Source organism: Prionailurus bengalensis, chromosome A3 (genome assembly GCF_016509475.1).
Source record: "Prionailurus bengalensis isolate Pbe53 chromosome A3, Fcat_Pben_1.1_paternal_pri, whole genome shotgun sequence".
Lineage (NCBI taxonomy): Eukaryota > Metazoa > Chordata > Mammalia > Carnivora > Felidae > Prionailurus > Prionailurus bengalensis.
This window is the reverse complement of record NC_057354.1, coordinates 113,969,226-113,989,635: the sequence shown is the minus strand read 5'-3', so window position 1 is coordinate 113,989,635 and position 20,410 is coordinate 113,969,226. Positions and strand designations below refer to the sequence as shown.

At 41.9% G+C, this 20,410-nt stretch overlaps 1 pseudogene; it reads right to left on the bottom strand.

The window, feature by feature from the left end:
- Positions 1-16,563: 16,563 nt before the first annotated feature.
- LOC122466914 lies at positions 16,564-17,573 on the bottom strand (annotated as a pseudogene).
- Between the last annotated feature and the right edge of the window lie 2,837 nt (positions 17,574-20,410).

Sequence of the window (20,410 nt, the reverse complement as noted above, 5' to 3'; positions counted from 1 at the left end):
AGCTCAGAGCCTGGAGCCTGTTTCAGATTCTGTGTCTCCCTCTCTCTCTGACCCTCCCCCATTCATGCTCTGTCTCTCTCTGTCTCAAAAATAAATAAACATTAAAAAAAAATTAAAAAAAAAGCCAGTTTTGCTTAAGAATGCCTTTGATTAGGCCGTAAAAATTGTTAATTTTTGACCCTTGAAGGCCTATATTTGAAAGTGTCTGTGTGACCAGGTGGGAGGTACACATTGGGCACTTCTTAAGGGCACCAAGGGAAGGCCCCTGTGTGGAAGGAGCTGCTTTGTCAACAGAGCACCATCTTCACTTGAAGGGGCAAGTGACGGACAGACCACGGGGATTCAGACTCAGGGATGTGGCAGATATTTTCTTGGAAATGAATGAAGAGAACTTGCTGTCAAGGAAAAGAACTGTCAGTCTTTGTTGCCAAAGATAAGCTTTGAATTTTCAAGTAAAAGTCAGAATTTCAGAAAACCTGGAAATACTGCCAAGGGCGTAACAGCCCCCACTACTGAAAGGCTTTCCCGGTGAGATGGCGGGAGACACGAATGAATGGGATCGGGCCATGAAGTTGTCTCTCTTTACCTGTGCCTCCCCCTGTCCAGGTCATAACCATCCTCTCAGTATGAGCTCCAACCCACCTGTCCTCTGTCTCCCTCCAGTTCTCATCATGGACTTCACCCCCCCACATCTATGGCCACCGTGTATTTGACGGTTCACCGAGGAGGAGCTGGGCTGACTTCCCGGATGGCAGCCCCCTGCACCACAGCCTTGGGGACACAACACCTGCTGGTTGGGAGGTCCCTTCCTTTAGGGTCCAGGAGGGATTTGGATTCTGACAGTGGGAGGCTAAGGCCAGGTGAATGCGGGGAGGCCTGCCCCCTGGAGGGCAGGCGGGAGAGAGTAGGGGGGGACAAGCAAACATGACAGGGCCCCCGTCTTCACACCCTTGCTTCTGCCTAGAATTCCCTGTCAGGAAGCAGTTTTGAAAAGAGGAGGTGTAAGGAGAACATTCTCTTCCACTCTTTAAAGGGAGAGACTTTATTTCTTTATTTTTTTTTAATGTTTTACTTATTTTTGAGAGAGATGGCACACAAGCAGGAGAGGGGCAGAGAGAGAAGGGACAGATGATCCAAAGGGGGCTCTGCACTGACGGCAGCTGGCAGGATGCAGGGCTCAAACCCATGAACCGTGAGATCATGACCTGAGCCGAAGTTGGAGGCTCAAGTGACTGAGCCACCCAGAGGCCCCTAAGGGGAGAGGCTTTATTATCTAGTGTGTTGTTTTATTTGAAGCCACAATTAGGAAAGAATCTTAGGGCCCACCCTAATCTCACATCATTAGTTTAAAGGCGAAAAAGACTCTCTCAGCCCTCAGTGGATCATAGGAGAGTATTTAGATTAACTTCTTATTTATAGCTGATTAATATTACTCTTGAGCAATTATTGTGAAATACCTTTTGAATTCCCTCCTTCGAGGAGCATTTTTCTTAAGACATCAGAATCTCTTATGTCTCATTAGTTTTTTGCTTTAGAAATCTTTAAACATGTGGGCACTGGGTGGCTCAATCGGTTAAGCCCTGACTTCGGCTCCGGTCATGATCTTGCGGTTCATGAGTTCCAGTCCCGTGTCCGGCTCTGTACCTGTGGGAGCCTGCTCAGAGCCTGGAGCCTGCTTCAGATCCTGTGTCTCCCTTGCTCTCTGCCCTCTACCGCTTGTCTACTGTTTCTCTCTCTTTCTCAAAAAAAAAAAAAAAAAATAATAATAATAATAAAGAAATCTTAAAGCATATTATTTTGAAATAGTTTTAGACTCACGCTCTCTCTCTCAAAATAAACAAATAAGTAAACAATTTTTTTAAAAAAAGAAATAGTACGGTGTGTGTGTTCCTCTATACCTGTCACCCAGCATCCCCAGTGACAATGCCTTATATAACCATAGTCTGTCCTCAAAGCCAGGGAGCTGAGATTAGTGCAAGGATATTAACTAAACTCTGCACATTATTTATTCTTATTTATTTTCTCCATCTTTAAAGTATAGTTTTTATTTTAATGAAAGTTACACTCCATAAAAATATAATCGGAACCACTGGAGCCTAGTATGGTATCATGCATGTAGTAAGTGGTGTGGACTTTAAGGTTAAAGTGCTGCCTGTAAATGTTGAGTTGTGGCTCACTTGCTATGTGATTATAGGCACACACACTGTATCCCTGAGCCTTGGGTTTATCACCTATAGAATGAGGCTAATAAACCCACCTTGGGAGAGGTGCTGCATGGGTTAGACACAAAGCGTATGAAGTGCCTGATGGGTTCGTCACAGGTGCTCTGTCCGTGGCCCGTGTCTCGGGTCAGGTTCCCCAGGAAGCCTGAGGTGGAGGTCTGCGTGCAGGTGGTTTACGGGGAGTGCTCCGGGTGTCACACAGATGAGCTAGCCGGGACACAGGGCTGGGCAGGGGGAGAGATTGAACTACCGTGCAGTTGTAACGCGAGATGCCAGCCCCAGAGGGCTGGGGCGGCCAGGCCTTGCATCCCTGCATCAGCCGGTCCCCTTACGTGGGCTATCCTCAGGGAAGGGGTAGCCTTGGGCGGGTGGCTCCCTTTAGCCAAAGGCAAGGCCCAAGGACAGGTCCAGCTGTGAGCCTTCAGCAGCTACCGGTCACCCAGCTCTGCTGGGGGATCTGGGGGGTGCCTCACAGCATCCACTGTTCTCACTATTACTGTGGCTCTGGGGAAGGGGACATCAGAAGAGGGGACAGTCCTAGGTTTTTCACCCTCCCCGCATGTGAGCCACATTAAACCCAGGCATATGGGCAATGGCTTGATAACTCCAGAAAAAGCTGCTTCCTTTTTTGTTTTAAGCCATTGAAGGAGATCTGTTTACATTTTCAGGAAGAGCTAATTTGGGAGAGAAAAAAGCAACAGATCTTAATCTCCTTTATAGCTGTGAAACGGAATTTCTGAAAATTCTCTTTGCCTTCCCCACAAAAGAACCACCTCTTGTACATTCCGGCCCTCTGTCAGGATTACCTTAAAGCAGGTTTTGGAGGCAGACTTTTAACAATTTTTCAAGAACTCCCTTTCAGCCTGCCAAGGACAGGTTGGTATCAGTGCTATCATATAGTAATTTTATTTGTTTAGTCATAGCTGGAAGCCTGACGCTGAGGTAAGGCCCATGGGGGATACCACAGAAGAGATACCGAGTCGCCAGCTAGAAAGATTCCATTTTATGCCTTTTCTCTCTGCACAGCCGCTCAGAGATAAAGTAGCACAATATGGTTCTAAGTCCTCAGTGGATGTGGATTAAGATCCAGATCATATCTAAACTTGATTAGTATGCTTTGGTCTATAAGCATCATATCATGTCCCCTGTTAGAAGGGAAAGATCACATATGTTAAGGTAAAGCACATCTATTTGGTGCAATACTGTAAATTTGGGGGTAGACAACTGAAATGCATTGTCATGGTTTTTCGCAATTTGTTAAGTCTCTTTGGAACAGAGATTTTCGGCCAATTGTCTAAGCAACTTTTTGCCTTTGTTTTTCAATAAAGATACAGCTTACTGCACACAATAATGGTGAAATGATAACATGAAGAATTTTCATAAATTAGGGGGATTTTTCTGCCAGAAAACTCGATAAATACTTTTTTGTCTTTCTGTGACATCCATGCTGGGTATTTTGGGGGAAGTGTTTCCGCTAACACACAGTAGAGACTGACCTAGAAACTTTCACATCTATGACAAACGTACCAGTGCTCACACTCCTCCAAGCTGGGAAAGGGTGAGCCCAACCCTGCTGGTCACTGTCTTCCGCTACTCTCGGTCTCTGTCTCTGTCTCCCTCTTTCTCTGCCTCTTTCCAAACCAGGAGCTTACAGACAGCTGTGGCCCACTCAGTGTGGAGGAGGAAGAAGAGCAGAAGCCAGGTCAGTGCCCTGGAGGGTCCAAGAATGAGAGAGGAGAGCCCCTGTAGGATTGAGCCATGTGAAGGCCTGTCACCCCAGGGGACTTAAATGGCACATGTCACCCCTCTCCTGGCTTGAGGGAAAGGTCTAGGGGGCAGGAGCCAGATATGATTTCCCTTTGGTTCCTCACAGGGCCTTGCACAGATATAGTTGGTGATTAACAAATGTTGGAGACTGAGTGGCCTTTTCTGTTATTCCTTATTAACAGTGCCAGAAAGTGAAGATATGAACTAATCAGCAGTGATGAGCTCCACAAATTAGTCATGATTAGAGGCAGCAGCATTTTGACAATTACATCAGAGATCTGGGTTCATTCCTAGAAACTCACTGGGCAATTGTCCTCTTAAATCAGAATCTGTGGTGAACTCATCTGAGGGATGGCTGGTCATGCACGGTCTGTGAGTCGGAGGAGGCCAGAGCTCAGATCTTTTCCCAGCTGCGCGACCTTACAGAAGTGGCCGAACCACCTTAAGGCACAGTTTCCTCCGTGGTTAAGTTGGTTGATCCCACACTACCTGTCACAGGCTTGTTTTATAGTTCAGATTAGGTAATGCCTACAAAGCTTCGGCTTCCCCCCAGTGCTTAATACGTGGTGGCCATTATTATCACAACTGGGGTAATGGCATTATGTCATCAAATCAAGGCTTTGGAAGCAAAGAGGGAGCATAAAAACAATTAGAATAACTTTTCTGAAAGATTTACTTACTGACGGACAGATTGGTTTCTTTTGTTTCTTTTTTTAAAATGTTTATTTATTTTTGAGAGAGAGGGAGAGACAGAGCAAGACAGAATCCAAAGCAGGCTCCAGGCTCCAAGCTGTCAGCACAGAGCCCGACATGGGGCTCAAACTCACCAGCTGTGAGATCATGACCTGAGCCAAAGTCAGACGCTTAACTGAGTCACCTAAGCGCCCCTCAACATATCGGTTTCTTACATTGGTGGACCTATTGATTCTATTTAGGGACTCTTCTCAAATTCAGAGTTCTTTTGAAGAAATGAAAGAACATGTATCTGTGTACATTAAAGCAAATTTTCTCTATATTTTCTCTATATTGCTCTGAACACTGAAAGATTTTTCAGCAGAGGGCACCTGGCTGGCTCAGGTGGTGGAGCGTGCAATTCTTGATCTTGGGGTCTTGGGTTCGAGCCCCACATTGGGTGGAGCAATTACTTAAAAATAAAAATTTTTAAAAATTTTATTTTCAGCAGAATAATTATTCTTGGTATGTACTTAGGTACTTTAATCAATTCTTAGCCTAACTGTCATGGTATTTTCTTTGCAGAGTGTATTTTTAAAGCTTTATTATTTTTAACTTTTTCTACAAAATTGTCTGCATTTGTGGCTTAAGGAATTTGAAATTGCTGCTATTTACATTGGCTTCTCTGTAGATCATAATGTATTTAATTGGGAAAATATTTTCTTTACAGCTGTTAAAGTGCCTGGTAAGCCAAGAGCAATTCTGCTAAACAAAGGCTATTATCAGTTCTAACTTTTTAAAATATTGAAAAGTATAAATAATTCAATCTGAATATTTTCTCAGGTAATTTTGGCCTTTATTCAGAGTTCCTTCTTTTTTGACAAATATTTTTATGATGCAACTTGTTGAGTAAGTTGTCTCTATGATTCTTTTGAATGGTTCACCAAATTTAGATGATTCAAAATTGTAGGACTTCTCAATTGCATTCTATTCTGGGACAGAATTTAAATTTATCCAAATAAAAATAGGAGCTCCATCAAAATATTCTTCTCATAGGTTGAGATCTTCCAGTGCACAATTATAGAATTTCAAAATACTTCATTAGAGCACTCATTGTGGCCCCCACCCCACTTTTGCAGGATATATTTCAGTGTCTTCCTGTATGGAGAGCTGGTTTCATGGCCTTATGACTTGTGTAGTCACACAGAAGCCAGTCCTTAGAAGGGCTCCACACTTGGTTTACTGTTCTGCTGTTGCCATCCTAAAATTCTTAATTTTTTATTAAAATTTTTAATGTTTATGTATGAGAGAGGGAGAGAGAGAGACAAAATGAAAACAGGGGAGGGGCAGAGAGAGAGGGAGACACAGAATCTGAAACAGGCTCCAGGCCCTGAGCTGCCAGCACAGAGCCTGACATGGGGCCCAAACCCACAAACTGTGAGATCATGACCTGAGCTGAAGTTGGACGCTTAACCAACTAAACCATCGAGGCACCCCCTAAAATTCTTAATTTTTTTTTTTTTTTTAAATTTTTTTTTTCAACGTTTATTTATTTTTTGGACAGAGAGAGACAGAGCATGAACAGGGAGGGGCAGAGAGAGAGAGGGAGACACAGAATCGGAAACAGGCTCCAGGCTCCGAGCCATCAGCCCAGAGCCTGACGCGGGGCTCGAACTCACGGACCGTGAGATCGTGACCTGGCTGAAGTCGGACGCTTAACCGACTGCGCTACCCAGGCGCCCCTAAAATTCTTAATTTTTTAACAGGCATTTTCTTTTTTGTGCTAGGTCCTACAAATTATGTAGCTGTCTTGCTTATTTGTCTTGGTTTTCAATAATTACAGTTCTCCAAAAGCTTCAAGCTCGAAAGCTGAATTAAAAAAAAAAAAGATTTCCATTCACTCAATACTTTGAAGACTTCCCAATGATTTTGAACAAAATGCAGCCCCAAATTCAGAGCATTGTAAGACACTTAGGGTGATGTTATGAAAATCATTTATCACAAAGACTCGGATATTCTGTCATTTGGTAGACACGAAGGAGAATTTTGTGATCTGGTTACTGTGTGTGTGTGTGTGTGTGTGTAAAATTTGTCAACTTAGCTTCCATTTCCATTGGTAGACCACCACAGCCTGTTTGGACCAAAGCACTAACCCTACATGTTCCACTACCTAGTCGAAGTACATTGGGTTCCACGGGTTCTTACGTTAGCAAGAATACTGTTTCTACCAGGATTCTAGCCATCAAAATTTGTCACCTCAAAAACAAAGTTTCCCTTCAATGATGAATTTTTAACCTGGATTTAGAATAGCAATCAGAATAATGTCAGATTTTTCACCCGTGACAGAATGAACTTTCCAAAGGTTAATTTTATTCCCTGAATTAGGTTTTATTTATTTATTTTTAAAATGAATCATCATTGGAATTAACAGATTTCTCATGTGAGGTAGCTAATGACTGATAGAAAGCTTGGGTCATTTTACTATTTATGTAGTGCGACTTCTGCTAAAGGCATTAGCAGATAATACTCCATTTTTCAGTCAGGCACAAAAAACATTAGGATTGAAAATGACTGAAATGAGTTTAGAAGAACAGTCGTTGCATCTCAATAAAAGCTAAGCTTTGCAGACTGATACACAAACACACCTGTGTATCTGCCTGTGTTAGGTTGCCATCTTTGCACATCATCTACTTATTCAATTAACTTTTGAGGTAAAAGCTGATGTTTCTTCAGCAAAATTGTGTTTGCTGGTTTTCATGTGGCCAGTGATATCATGATGATATCCCCACAGTAGAATCAAGATGTCAGTATTTTATTCAAGTTATTCATTTCTCTCCAACTTTAATGTTTTAATTTTTCCCTAAATATGTACTTTGATCTTTTCAAGCTGATTGCTGCCCAAAGAGTTTATTGCAAAAGGAAAAGATGTTATCCAACAATGTAATAAATAATGGTTGTAGAGTCACTGTATAGTAATGACAAAACTACTGTAAGCAAGAGTATTCAAGCTACAGTCTATGCTCTATGACGGGGCTGGTCAGTTTCCATTTCCTGCATGTGTGTCACTTACAGCTGTCCTGTGCTTTTGCACATTTCCCGCTGACCCTGCTGCTGTGTGGCCTGGCATCTTCATGGACCTCCCAGCCCATGGCAGGGGGACTAGTGAGGCCTGGTGAGCAGCTGGATCACTCACCACCACGGAGTCCCTAAGAACTGGTGGCTGAGCACACTGCATTTTACCATGCTGTCCTTCAAAGGGGGTGTAAGTTGCACCTTGTCAGGAAATGGTTAGGGAAAGGGAAAAGAGTACTGCCGTCATCTTTCAGACTTTGCCAGGAGAAAAAGTGAGAACTCAGTTTATCACACTTGTGGCTCAACACTACTGTTCAAGACCGGAAGAGGCTGGGGTGCCTGGGTGGCTCAGTCGGTTAATCATCCAATTTTGGCTCAGGTCATGATCTCGCAGTTCATGAGTTGAAGTCCCACATCAGGCCCCGTGCTGATAGCTCAGAGCCTGGAGCCTGCTTTGGATTCTGTGTCTCCCCCTCTCTTTCTCTCTACTCCTCCTCCGCTCACGCTCTCTCTCTCTCTCTCTCTCAAAACTAAATAAAACATTAAAGAAATTTTTAAAAATTAAAAAAAGACTGGCAGAGGCTGAGAATGCCCAATGTGGGTCTACTGAGCCCATCCAGTGTGTTTAATTCCAGTATTGTTAATAATGTGTTTTAAAATGAAGCATCTGGGGTGCCTGGGTGGCTCAGATAGTTAAGCATCCGACTTCAGCTCAAGTCATGATCTTGCAGTTCGTGGGTTCGAGCCTTGCATCACACCAGGCTCTGTGCTGACAGCTCAGAGCTTGGAGCCTGCTTCAGATTCTAGGTCTCCCTCTCTCTCATCCCTCCCCACCCTCAAAAATTAACATTAAAAAATTGTTTTCAAATGAAGCATCTGATATATGTTAGACTGTCTGGCACTATCCTAGGAAACCTGGGCATGTAGCCACCCTATCACCGACTGCTTTGGTTATTCTATGGCTTCCTGATGAGACATAATATTACTCTAATTTTACCACCCACTTCTCCATTGGAAAAATGACCTTTCATTTAAATGTGAAGGAAAGAGTGAAGTTGGTATGGTCTAGAACAGGACAGTGTAAAGCTAAAGGTGAATGACAACTCAGTGGGTACATTTGGATATCGTGACTTACCTCTTCTGGGAGCCAAATCCCAGAGACAATTTCTGATTATTTTCTTACTGGTCTGGAGCTATTTTTTAGTGAAGGCAGACTGATTTCTGGAGGAGAAGGGGAAAGCTAGGTAATTTATCTTACTCTTGCTTCGTAAACCCAGGGCCTGCATAACTTTGGGTCTGTAACACTGAAATCCACTTTTAACTGTGCCCCAAGTGAAGTGTCAGGAAAACACTGCCTTTTTTTGGGGAGTGGAGGTGGGGGTGGTGTTAGAAGTCCAACATTGTATTGGAGGCCAGCTGTATACAAGTTGTGTAAACTTTATTGTCCGCGGGCTTCATCACCTGTAAAATGGCCCTCACAGCACGGGCTGCCAACACAGCTGGGTCAGGACAGCTGGGAACAATTTTCAGTTGGAAAAATAACTTATGTGGAAAAGGAGCATAAACTTTCATCATATACTGGCTGGTTGTAAACTAAGGCCATGTCAGGGAGAAATTCTAAAGGCTTGTTTTTCTATTTGGTTATTGTCACATATTTCTGGCGCACACAAGGTGCACATTTCCCAGGCGACAGGTCATTAGAATAAAATGAACCGGGTCACCTTATTGCCTTTCTCAAGTCCTTTACTAGTGGATTTTGGGAAACAGATGCTAAGTGTTTAACAAAATCCATACACAGCTTTGTTAGGGCTTTTCCACGGTAAACTGGTCTACACAAGGTGCCCATAGAAGAAACATAACAAAGCAAACAAGTATGACCTAACACAGATTAAAACTGTAATTAAAATTTTTTTTCATGTTTATTTATTTTTAAGAGACAGAGAGACAGAGTGTGAGTAGGGGAGGGACAGAGAGAGGGAGACACAGAATCCGAAGCAGGCTCCAGGCTCTGAGCTGTCAGCCCAGAGCCCGACGTGGGGCTTGAACTCATGAACTGTGAGATCATGACCTGAGCCGAAGTCGGACGCTTAACCGACTGAGCCACCCAGGCTCCCCTAAAACTGTAATTTTTAACATGTCAAGTAATGCCAAAGGAACTTGGGTGACCGGATGACTGTGACTGGGGCTGTCCAGATAGGAGAAAACAGCAGAGAGGGTGCTGTCCAAAAGCCGAATAAAACTGTATTTTGAATTTGGAATTGCTTATAGTTTTAATTGTAAGATATGCTGCTCTTTTCCTGGTTTAGAAACCTAAAAGTGTGAATGGACTTCAATCCACAGAATGTATAAGAAATAGAACTACAACTGATGCTTGTAAACTCTACCTGAACTTGTATCTTGTCAACTTGGAAAGGCTTTCTGTTTGCCCAGAAGTCATGAAAAAGGCTAGTTTTTTACACTTTATTTGACCTATTATCCAACTATTCTTTAAACGTTTTATGATTCCTAATTTACAAAGTTGTTATTGTTGTAAAACATACATAACATTTACCATTTTAATCATATTCAAGTGTACGACACGGTGGCATTAAGTATGTACACAATGTTGTGTAACTGGCACGACTATCTATTTCCAGAACTTGATTTTTTATTTTAAAGCTTCACCAAGATATGATGCTTAAACATTAAGAGGGGAAAAAGCATGATTTTTCTTTAAAGTGAGATCAACAAGTGATTGTTTTCTTCCTGCCTGCGAATGTAGACTGCTCCTGAGACAGCTCTTGTTAAGAAGGTCTGTATCTGTCAACATATTGTGTTTAACCCTGTTTTGAACTCTGCTTTTATTCTAAGAGGGTTGTAAACCAGGGAAAAGCTACAAAAATCTGTAAACGCTCTAAAAAGAAATTCCAGGACAATATGGCTGGCATGGGAGCTGAGGGGAAACTTTATTATGTTCTTATTTGGAGGAAAGGAAAGTCATTCAAGCCCCATAATGGTTAGATGTGACAGTGTGTGTTAACTAAATAGGGGGACAGATAGGAACGTAGTCTCTAAACTTCTGCAATTCAAATTGCATATTGATTTTATTTTAAATGAAGACATTTATAAAATGAAGTCTCAGAATATGTTTGCATTAAAGGAAATCAATAGGGGCGCCTGGGTGGCGCAGTCGGTTAAGCGTCCGACTTCAGCCAGGTCACGATCTCGCGGTCCGTGAGTTCGAGCCCCGCGTCAGGCTCTGGGCTGATGGCTCAGAGCCTGGAGCCTGTTTCTGATTCTGTGTCTCCCTCTCTCTCTGCCCCTCCCCCGTTCATGCTCTGTCTCTCTCTGTCCCAAAAATAAATAAACGTTGAAAAAAAATTTTTTTTAAAAAAATAAGGGAAATCAATAAAGTAAAAGTGACTTTAGATATTCCATCTCCCTAAAGCTCATGACCTTCAGATCTAGCCATTCTCCTGCTTACAGGACATTTATCTTTCCTCAGTGTCCTATATTAATGTTCACACAGAATCCCTTGCCAGCCATAGCCCACCTCCAGGCAGCAGCAAAGCTCACTGAAGTCCTATTGGAAATATTTACGGTCTTTTCTGGAGCCTGTCTCTTCTGTTTTGAAATCATGATTGCAAAAGGCTCAGAAGTGAAAGGTTTATTTTTAAGTGTTCCTTAAAGAGAGAAATAGAAATGGGACTGTTGGTTTAACTTAACAATTTATTCCATGGGTTAAATAGAGATACCCATCATTATATTGATATATGACACAAATATGGCAAAATATTACATTTGTTAAATCAGTATAGTTATTTTATAACTGCTGGTTCTATTATTCTCTGTACTTTTCTGGACCTACTATGACAAAAGTGAATAAATACAATTTATGGAATTGACAAAGCAAGGGACATCATCTTTCTATTGTAGGCAAAGGAAATTTCAACATTATGCTAATTTGGAACCGACCCGCCTTCCTAGAGTAAAGTTGCTTCCAAACTCCCAAGCAGTCTTATCTGCACATCTTTTGAAAAAGACTTAATTGTTGGACCCAGCCTACAGGCTCATCTCATGACACTGGTCCAAGGGTACTACGGCTCTTTCACTACCGTGAAAGAACATTCTCCACAAGTACTAAAGATTGGCTCACATTGGCAGTTTTGGAAACTGTGATGAGTGAATTCAGAAAATGAATTGTTCTGACTCTTTCAAGCTTTTAGGCTTTGAACAAAATAATGAATAACCCTTAGTAATTAAATGCCTTGTTTGTTTTTAGTTCTTTTGAATGCAATCAAGGAAAGGAATGGGAAGGAAAGACGCGCTCAGGAGGCCCCCAAAAGCACTTTGGCACTCACCAAAGCTGCCACACGATGAATAACACAGTGGGGGTATATGGCTAAGTAGGTCCTATTTTTGTGTTGTTCAATAACACTAGGAAACATGCTTTGGTTCAAAGCATTATTTCTCTTCAAGTGTCTCCAATCAGCATCACATAGCTTTTGGTAATGCTAGAGTGATTTCAATGTACCAAGTGTCTTTGAGTAGTTGTCTAAGGGAATAAAGCTAAGGAAAAGAAGAGGGCAGACAGAGGGCATTTGACCACAAAGACTGAGAATTTCATTGGTTTGTGGGAGAATTCCTTGGCTAGTACCTCTGGGAAATGGGGTGGTTTATAGCGAAGATTCCCAGGCATACAAGTTCTTAATAACAAAGAGGCCTTTGCGATGCTGTCTTGGTGAGGATGCTTTTAGCTGCAAGTAACCACAGACCCAACTGAGGACAGTGTAGCCCTGAGGTGATTCATGCTCTGCATAACAAGCCCTAAACTAGGCAAGCTCCACCGAATGTACACAGGGGCGCTGGCCCCACTTCTCTGTGGCTTTCTGGATTTCCCCATTTCTGTGTTGGCTTCATCCAGCAGCAGTTCTGAGCATCACATCCAGTCACAACAGAGTCTTGTGTTATGTTTAGCCCCAGCTTGGCTGGATAAATATATATGTATATATAAATATATATATTTATATATTAAATATTTATATATTATGTTAAATATATTAATACATATTTTAAAACTTCTTGTTCTTTTCTTTTTCTTTTATTGATGGATTTTTTTTTAATTTTTTTTTTTCAACGTTTATTTATTTTTGGGACAGAGAGAGACAGAGCATGAACAGGGGAGGGGCAGAGAGAGAGGCAGACACAGAATCGGAAACAGGCTCCAGGCTCCAAGCCATCAGCCCCGAGCCCGACGCGGGGCTCGAACTCACGGACCGCGAGATCGTGACCTGGCTGAAGTCGGATGCTTAACCGACTGCGCCACCCAGGCGCCCCTGATGGATTTTTTTTGACAGAGAGACAGCACACACACACACACACACACATGCGTGAGCAGGGGGAGGAGCAGAGGGAGAGGGAGAGGGAAAGAGTCGGAAGCAGGTTCCAAGCCCAGCGTGGAGCCCAATTTCACCATTATGAGATCATGACCTGAGCTGAGGTCAAGAGTCAGAGGCTCAACCAACAGAGCCACCCAGGCACCCCTGGACAAGTATATATTGATTAGGGAGTCCTGGAGACCAACTCTTCTCAGTGAGGAGGTGCTAAAAGCAGTGCCACTGAGGACAGTTGAGGTTGAAAAGGCTGAAAGGTGCTGTAAAAGTAAGAAAGAGATGTGTAATTTGTGAATAGAGCAACTCCAGTTCTTGAGGAGTCACCTGCAGTCACCACCTGCAGTCACCGTTTCCTGACTTCTGAGATAAGACAGCAAATCAAGTAAAAACCATACTGTGCTCCATACAATACTATTGGCATAAAGCCTTGAGGACAAAATGTCTTCTCAAAAGTGACCATAAACGAACGAGGCTACTCTAAGTAGAAACATAATTTTTTCCATGTTCACACAATAGCATTGCCTTATATTTGTGTAATAGAAGCATCACAAGAGCCTGAGTTTTGTGTTATTTAGTACTGGATCAGCAGTGCCTAAGCCAATGAACAGCACATAGTAGGTTCTCAAATTTTTGTCAAAAGAATGAGCAATGGTAGAGGCATTTTCATTTGCTAGTTAAGAGACACCTGGAAAAAAGTGGGAGAGGGAGAGAGAGAGAGAGAAAGAACTGGGTTCGAATGTTGACCCTGTAAGTTACTAGCTGTGGAATCCTTTCTGGGCCTCAGTTTCTTCTTCTGTAAAATGTGGCTAATAGGAAATTGCTTTCTCAGGTTGTTGTGAAAATTAAATGAATTAGGGATGGCTGGGTAGCTTGTATGGTTAACTGAGTTGTTGTCCAACTCTTGATTTTGGCTCAGGTCAAAATCTCAGTTCATGAATTCAAGCCCTGTGTCGGGCTCCATTCTGGTGGTCCGCAGCCCGCTTGGGATTCTCTGTCTCTCTCTGCTCCTACCCCCAGCACACACTCTCTCTCTCAAAATAAATAAATAAACAATTTTTTTTTTAAGATGGAATGAATTAATACATGTAAAGCACTTGGAACAGTAGTCCTCAGGAAGTGCTATTTATTATCACTACCACTACTAAGTTCTTGATTTTTTCAGTTTCCTTATTAGTAAAATGGGGATGATAAAAGGTGTCCCATTTTGAGGATTAAATAAGATGGTGCCTGTTTCTTCCTCATGGTGTCAGATATGGTGTTAGGAGCTTGGCCAAAGTCACTCTAATTCTATGTCTGTTCTCAGTGCTTTTTATTTTATGAAGTTATTTTTACCCCATTATATATTTGGTCCTCACAACAAATTACTGAGAGAACAGGTCAAATATTATGCCCTTTTATAGGTCGGACAACTAGAGGTACCGAGCAATTAAATTATACCTCTAAAGACTTACTCAGAAGGGAAATGGTAGAGCCAAAAGCTTACACAGCACTCGTTGGATGTATTGCTGTGTAGATCTCCCACATGTTAAATGTCTAAGCAGACTTTTCAGGGCTAGAGAGTGACTTTATTGAGCAACTGTATAAGGTAAAACATCTCTAAATGGAATAATTTAGGGGAAAGATGGAGGAAGGGACCAGAAGAGGAAATGACATTTTAAAAGAGGTGCTTTTAAGGAGGCAAGGTTAGAATGATCCATGTGATACTGGATGAGAATTGGAGACATCAGTATGAATTCATGTTTAGCTTAATACAGGCACACATAGATTACATGTAGAAAATTTGCAGCTGTGTATAAATACACTGGTTAATATACTGCATGCCACATACATTTCCTTGCTCTGTCAGCTGAGAGGGCTTAGAAGCAACAACACCCAATAGCAACAAGCACACCCACCACCCAGATCTTGGTTTCTATAACCTTTCTCCAATGGAAGGAACCATGGCTCCTTGGAAGGCTTCTAGCCCTGGGCAGGTAATATAGAAGAGGGGTCTATAGTGTCAGAAAATAAGGGAGTGCTAAAACCAACCAACAAACAAAAAAAGGTGAGGGGTATGTTAAAGGGAGCCAGGAACCAATTGAAAAGGCTCCCAGCGACCAAAGCTAGAACAATATTAACAATAAAACAAATCTTAGTATCAGATTATAACCTAAAGTGTAAATAAATACCTATGAATCCATACTAATATGAATAAATGATTGAAAAATAAATGGAGGAAAAGAGACAAATTTTCCCTGCAGAAGAATTCAAAATAATTTGTGTGGATACTCCACACTCAAGAAGATGGAACATAACTCCTTACCCCTTAAGTGTGGAGTACATATGATGACTTCCTTTCAAAGAGTCCAGGATGGAATGTGGGAAGAAGAGAGTAGCTTGCAGTGCAGAAACCTGACAAACACGACCCCAGCCAGGTGATCAAAGTTCACATCAGCAGAGATAAGTCATCTTTCTATTTGTCTCACATATTCCTTATTTCTTCTTTCTTGCCTTCTCTTAGACTGATTATTATTTTTATAATAATATTTTATCCCCTCTACTAGCTCTTAGCTATGCCTTTATTATTTTTTGAATGGTGGCTCTAGTGACCTCAATATGCAACTTTAATATATCCTTGTCTATATTAAATAAATATTATGGCACTTCATGGATGAAGTCATACCCCTAAAACACTTTTATTCCATTTTACCCCTTCGTTCCTTAGCACCATTTTTTTATGTGTTTTACATATAAATCCCACAAGGCTTGCTATTATTTTTATCTAAACATTCAAACATCTTTTAAAGATTCAAAAAATGAAAGATAGTCTTTTCTATTTACCCACATATTTACTTTTTTCCAGTACTTCCCATTCCTTCCTGTAGATTCAGGCTTCCATCTGGCATAACTTCCCTTTAATTCACAAAAATCTCTAGTTACTGTAGTGATGTAAACAAAATGGCCCATTTATAATACGTAAGATCTGTTAATACATTCTGTCAGATCTTGTTTGTTTGAAAATGTCTTTATTTCCTCCCTTTTTCTGAAGTATATTTTCATACGATGTATAATTCTAGGTTGATATTAAAATTTTTTTTGTTATTTATTATTTGCTTTTTTTGTTATTTGTAATCATTTTGTTATTTTTTTCATTTGCCACTTTAACAGTGGTATTCCATTATCTTCCAGATTCTATTATTTCTGTGTGTAAGTCAGTTGTCATCTGTGTTTCTCCTCCCAATTCTCCCCCCGCCCCCCAAATAAAGTGTCTCTTTTTCTCCTCTGGCTTTTTTTGGGGAGAGGGTGTGACAGAGGCCTGATCCCTTGATATTGCCATACATGTAAAAATATATAATTTAAAGTCAGGGAAATAATAATCAGGTCAGTGTTACCTCCCTTCCTCCCCTTTGGCACAGCTTTTCCAACTGGCTTCCTTTCTAGCTTCTTCCTTCAAAATCCTGGAGTGTGAGGGGCAGGGGTCACTTCTTGGCAGCTTCCACTTGGGCTGCCAAAATCTGCTGCTTTCTGAGCAGCCAGGAATGTGGCCCACTTCTTCTGGAAAGCTGCCAACTCTCCTGAACTGAGGTCCTTTGCCACACGAAGGCCCAGGGAATGGGAAGAGCCAGTGAACAATAGACAACAGGGGCACATCCTGCAAGGCAAAGGCATCATCCTGTGCTTTAACTCAGGCGATCTCATACACATACACCAAGCCTGGCACCTTCTTCCCTGTCTGCCAGGCCCCCCTTCTCAATCCCAGCAGCTGCCTTCAGAAAATAGGAAACAGTGAGTCATCCAATTTTGATTTCACATGTCCTGTCAGGCTTCACAAAATTCTTGGTGGGCAAAGGAATATCTTCTTCTTTTTTTAATGTTTGTTTTTCAGAAAGAGAGAGAGAGAGTGAGCATGAGCAGGGAAGAGGCAGAGAGAGAGGGAGACAGAATATCTGAAGCTGGCTCTGTGCTGACAGCACAGAGCCTGATGCAGGGCTTGAACTCACAAACTGTGAGATCATGACCTGAGCCGAAGTCCGATGCTCAACCAACTAAGCCACTTAGGTGCCCCAGGAATGCCTTCTTTCATGTCCTTTGTCTTCTTCTTCTTCTTTTTTTTAATGTTTATTTTTGAAGGAGAGTGAGACACAGTGTGAGTGGGGGAGGAGCAGAGAGAGAGACACAGAATCTGAAGCAGGTTCCAGACTCCGAGCTGTCAGCACAGAGCCCAGCGTGGGGCTTGAACCCACAAGCTGTGAGATCATGACCTGAGCTAAGTCAGATTTTTAAGTGACTCAGCCACCCAGGTGCCCTGATGCCCTTTGCTTTCTCGTTGAACTTCTTGCAGAACTGGTTGATGAAGATGCCTCGCTCACTTAGGATGGGGCCTCCCGGGGAACCTGGACATGGTCTGGGCTGCCCACATGATAGTCTGAATCATGCTGCTGGCCTTAGGCTTCCTGAGGGCCTGAGTGGCCCAGCTCGGCTTCAACATGATGAGGGGTTCGGTCCTTAGCTCACTTTGGAGCAACAGTAAGAGCAGCAGCTTCGGCACTGCCACCCTGGATTCCCCTCTGGCTATTTTTAAAGAATTTGTCTTCTATCTTTGATTTTCAGTGACTGTAATGTGCCTGGGAGCAATCTTCTTTCTATTCATCCTGTTTGCAGTTTGGTGAGTTTCTTGCATATGTGGTTTCATGTCTTTTATCAGTTTAGAAAATTCCTGACTGTTTTATCTTCAAATATTTCTTTTGCCCAGTTTTCTCTCTCCTTGCTTTCTGGGACTCCAATTCTATGCATGCAAGACTATTTGATATAGTCCCCTGAGTTTCTAATATTTTTGTTTTTAATATTTTTAAAATTTCTCTGTGCTTCTCTTTGGATCATTTATATTGACCTATCTTCAAATTCTCCAATGCTTTTTTCCCCTGTGTCCCGTATTCTGAGCAATTTATTTCTTTTACGCTTCGTTGTGTCCACAGCTCTTCACTATTCACTAGCTTTAAAGAATTAAATACACAGATATAGATGTAGATGTAGATATAAATTTTCCCTTGGAAAGAGCATCAGTCTTTCATAATTGTCTACAATGCAGTGGTTGTTAAGTAATCTTAAGTCATCCAGGGAACTTGTTAAAAATTCATATTCCTAAGAAATGCCATCAGAGGGGCGCCTGGGTGGCTCAGTCGGTTAAGCGTCCGACTTTGGTTCAGGTCATGATCTCGCCGTCTGTGAGTTCGAGCCCCGTGTCGGGCTCTGTGCTGACTGCTCAGAGCCTGGAGCCTATTTCAGATTCTGTGTCTCCCTCTCTCTCTGACCCTCCCCCGTTCATGCTCTGTCTCTCTCTGTCTCAAAAATAAATAAACGTTAAAAAAAAAAAAAAAGAAATGCCATCAGACACCAGACAATATCTAGGGTACTAAAAAATCCTCCAGATGGTTCTGATGCAGGAGTCCCCAGGAACCCTTTGAAAAACTCTCATTTGTTAAAAGCGTAAAGTCAGTAACTAGTTGGCAGTTGGAAAAGGCAAATCAGCATTAATTGAGCCTAAGACCATCAACAAACTATCAGATTGCTTTACTAAGCCCAAATTTAAAAACAAAACAACCTAATTTAAACAAATGGGTACACATGGAAATAGACACAGCCTAAAATTGTCGAAAGCCAGGAAGTTGCTTCATTTCAGATGGTATTGATTTCACGTCGGACTGTGGCTCTTTAGTAAGCCAACTGGAGACATAGACAACTTGGGGAAACAAGATTTTCATAGATCTGTTCATTTGTGTTGGTGGGCTGGTGCAATTCTTAAGGGTCTCTAGAGAGAAATATAAGGTTTTAAGGCCTGAAACAAATACCAAGAGCCAAAGACATTAACTGGCATATTATGTAGCTAATTTTTAAACAAACATACCAGAAACTGTACATTCGAATGAGTGCTGTCCTCTTCAACAGGGTATGTAATGCAGAAGGACAAGGACAAATAAGTTGAGTATCAATACCAATTCATTGGTTTGGTGCCCCAAAAAGCTGGATCTGGCTCAGTAGGAAAGAGTGCTTTCATCTACTAGCAAGATCAGCCATGAGCATGGTAGGGGACAGTGGGAACACACAGACTGTATAACTACCTTGCTGGTTTAATAGTAAGATCTCTGGATTAGGGGTTTGAGGATCTGAACTTGAATCTTGGTTCTACCATTTACCAGCTGTACGATTTTTGAAAACACATTTCGTGAGCCTCAGTTTCTTTAATTTAATGGCAATTAGTCCTAAACAATATTTCCACTGTCTCTTTCATAGATAAGTATGTGATAGCCCCTTTATAATTTATAAAGAAATAGTCATAAGTTATTCAAAGTCACTTTGGTGGGCTATGGTCTTAGTCACAATAATTTGGTCATTGCACATAATACTTTGGGAGTGAATTGACAAACAGTTTGAGCAACTTGGAAAAAGGACTTTTATATGTACCTTGTTTTTATAATTCAGCCAGGTCACTGACAAATTGATCACGACCTTTGGATCCAAATGACATGGTTCTTCCCCAAAATAAAATTCACTATCAATGGATGAAGATTTGGTACCCCTGAATTATTAAATAGGGTATGCCACAGGCTTTTGGAGATTCTTCACAAAGAGGAATTCCTAAAATGATTTGTGCAATGGCAGCCTCATTAGTGTAAGAGTATGATCTTTTTTTTTTTTTAATAATTAAAAAAAATAGTTTTTAATGTTTATTTTTTTTTAATTTTTTTTAACGTTTATTTATTTTTGAGAGAGAGAGAGACAGAGCATGAATGGGGGAGGGGCAGAGAGAGGGAGACACAGAATTGGAAGCAGGCTCCAGGCTCCGAGCCATCAGCCCAGGGCCCGACACGGGGCTCGAACTCACGGACCGCAAGATCGTGACCTGAGCTGAAGTCAGATGCTTAACCGACTGAGCCACCCAGGCGCCCCAATGTTTATTTATTTTTGAGACAGAAAGAGACAGAGCGCAAGGAGGGAAGGAACAGAGAGAGAGGGAGACACAGAATCCAAAATAGGCTCCAGGCTCTGAGCTGTCAACATAGAGCCCAACGCGGGGCTCAAACTCATGAGCCATGAGATCACAACCTGAGCCGAAGCTGGACGCCCAACCGAGCCACCCAAGCACGCTGAGTATGGTCTTCTAACAGTATTACATTGAAGGCCAAAATTCACTTGAATGTGTAACTGCCTGTTTAATAAACCAGTCATTTTGCATCATACACCCATGGTGTGTATAGCAATATTACCATGTATTGAATCAGAATGATGCTCAGAGGCTACTCCTGCAGTGATCTCTAGGAAGGCACA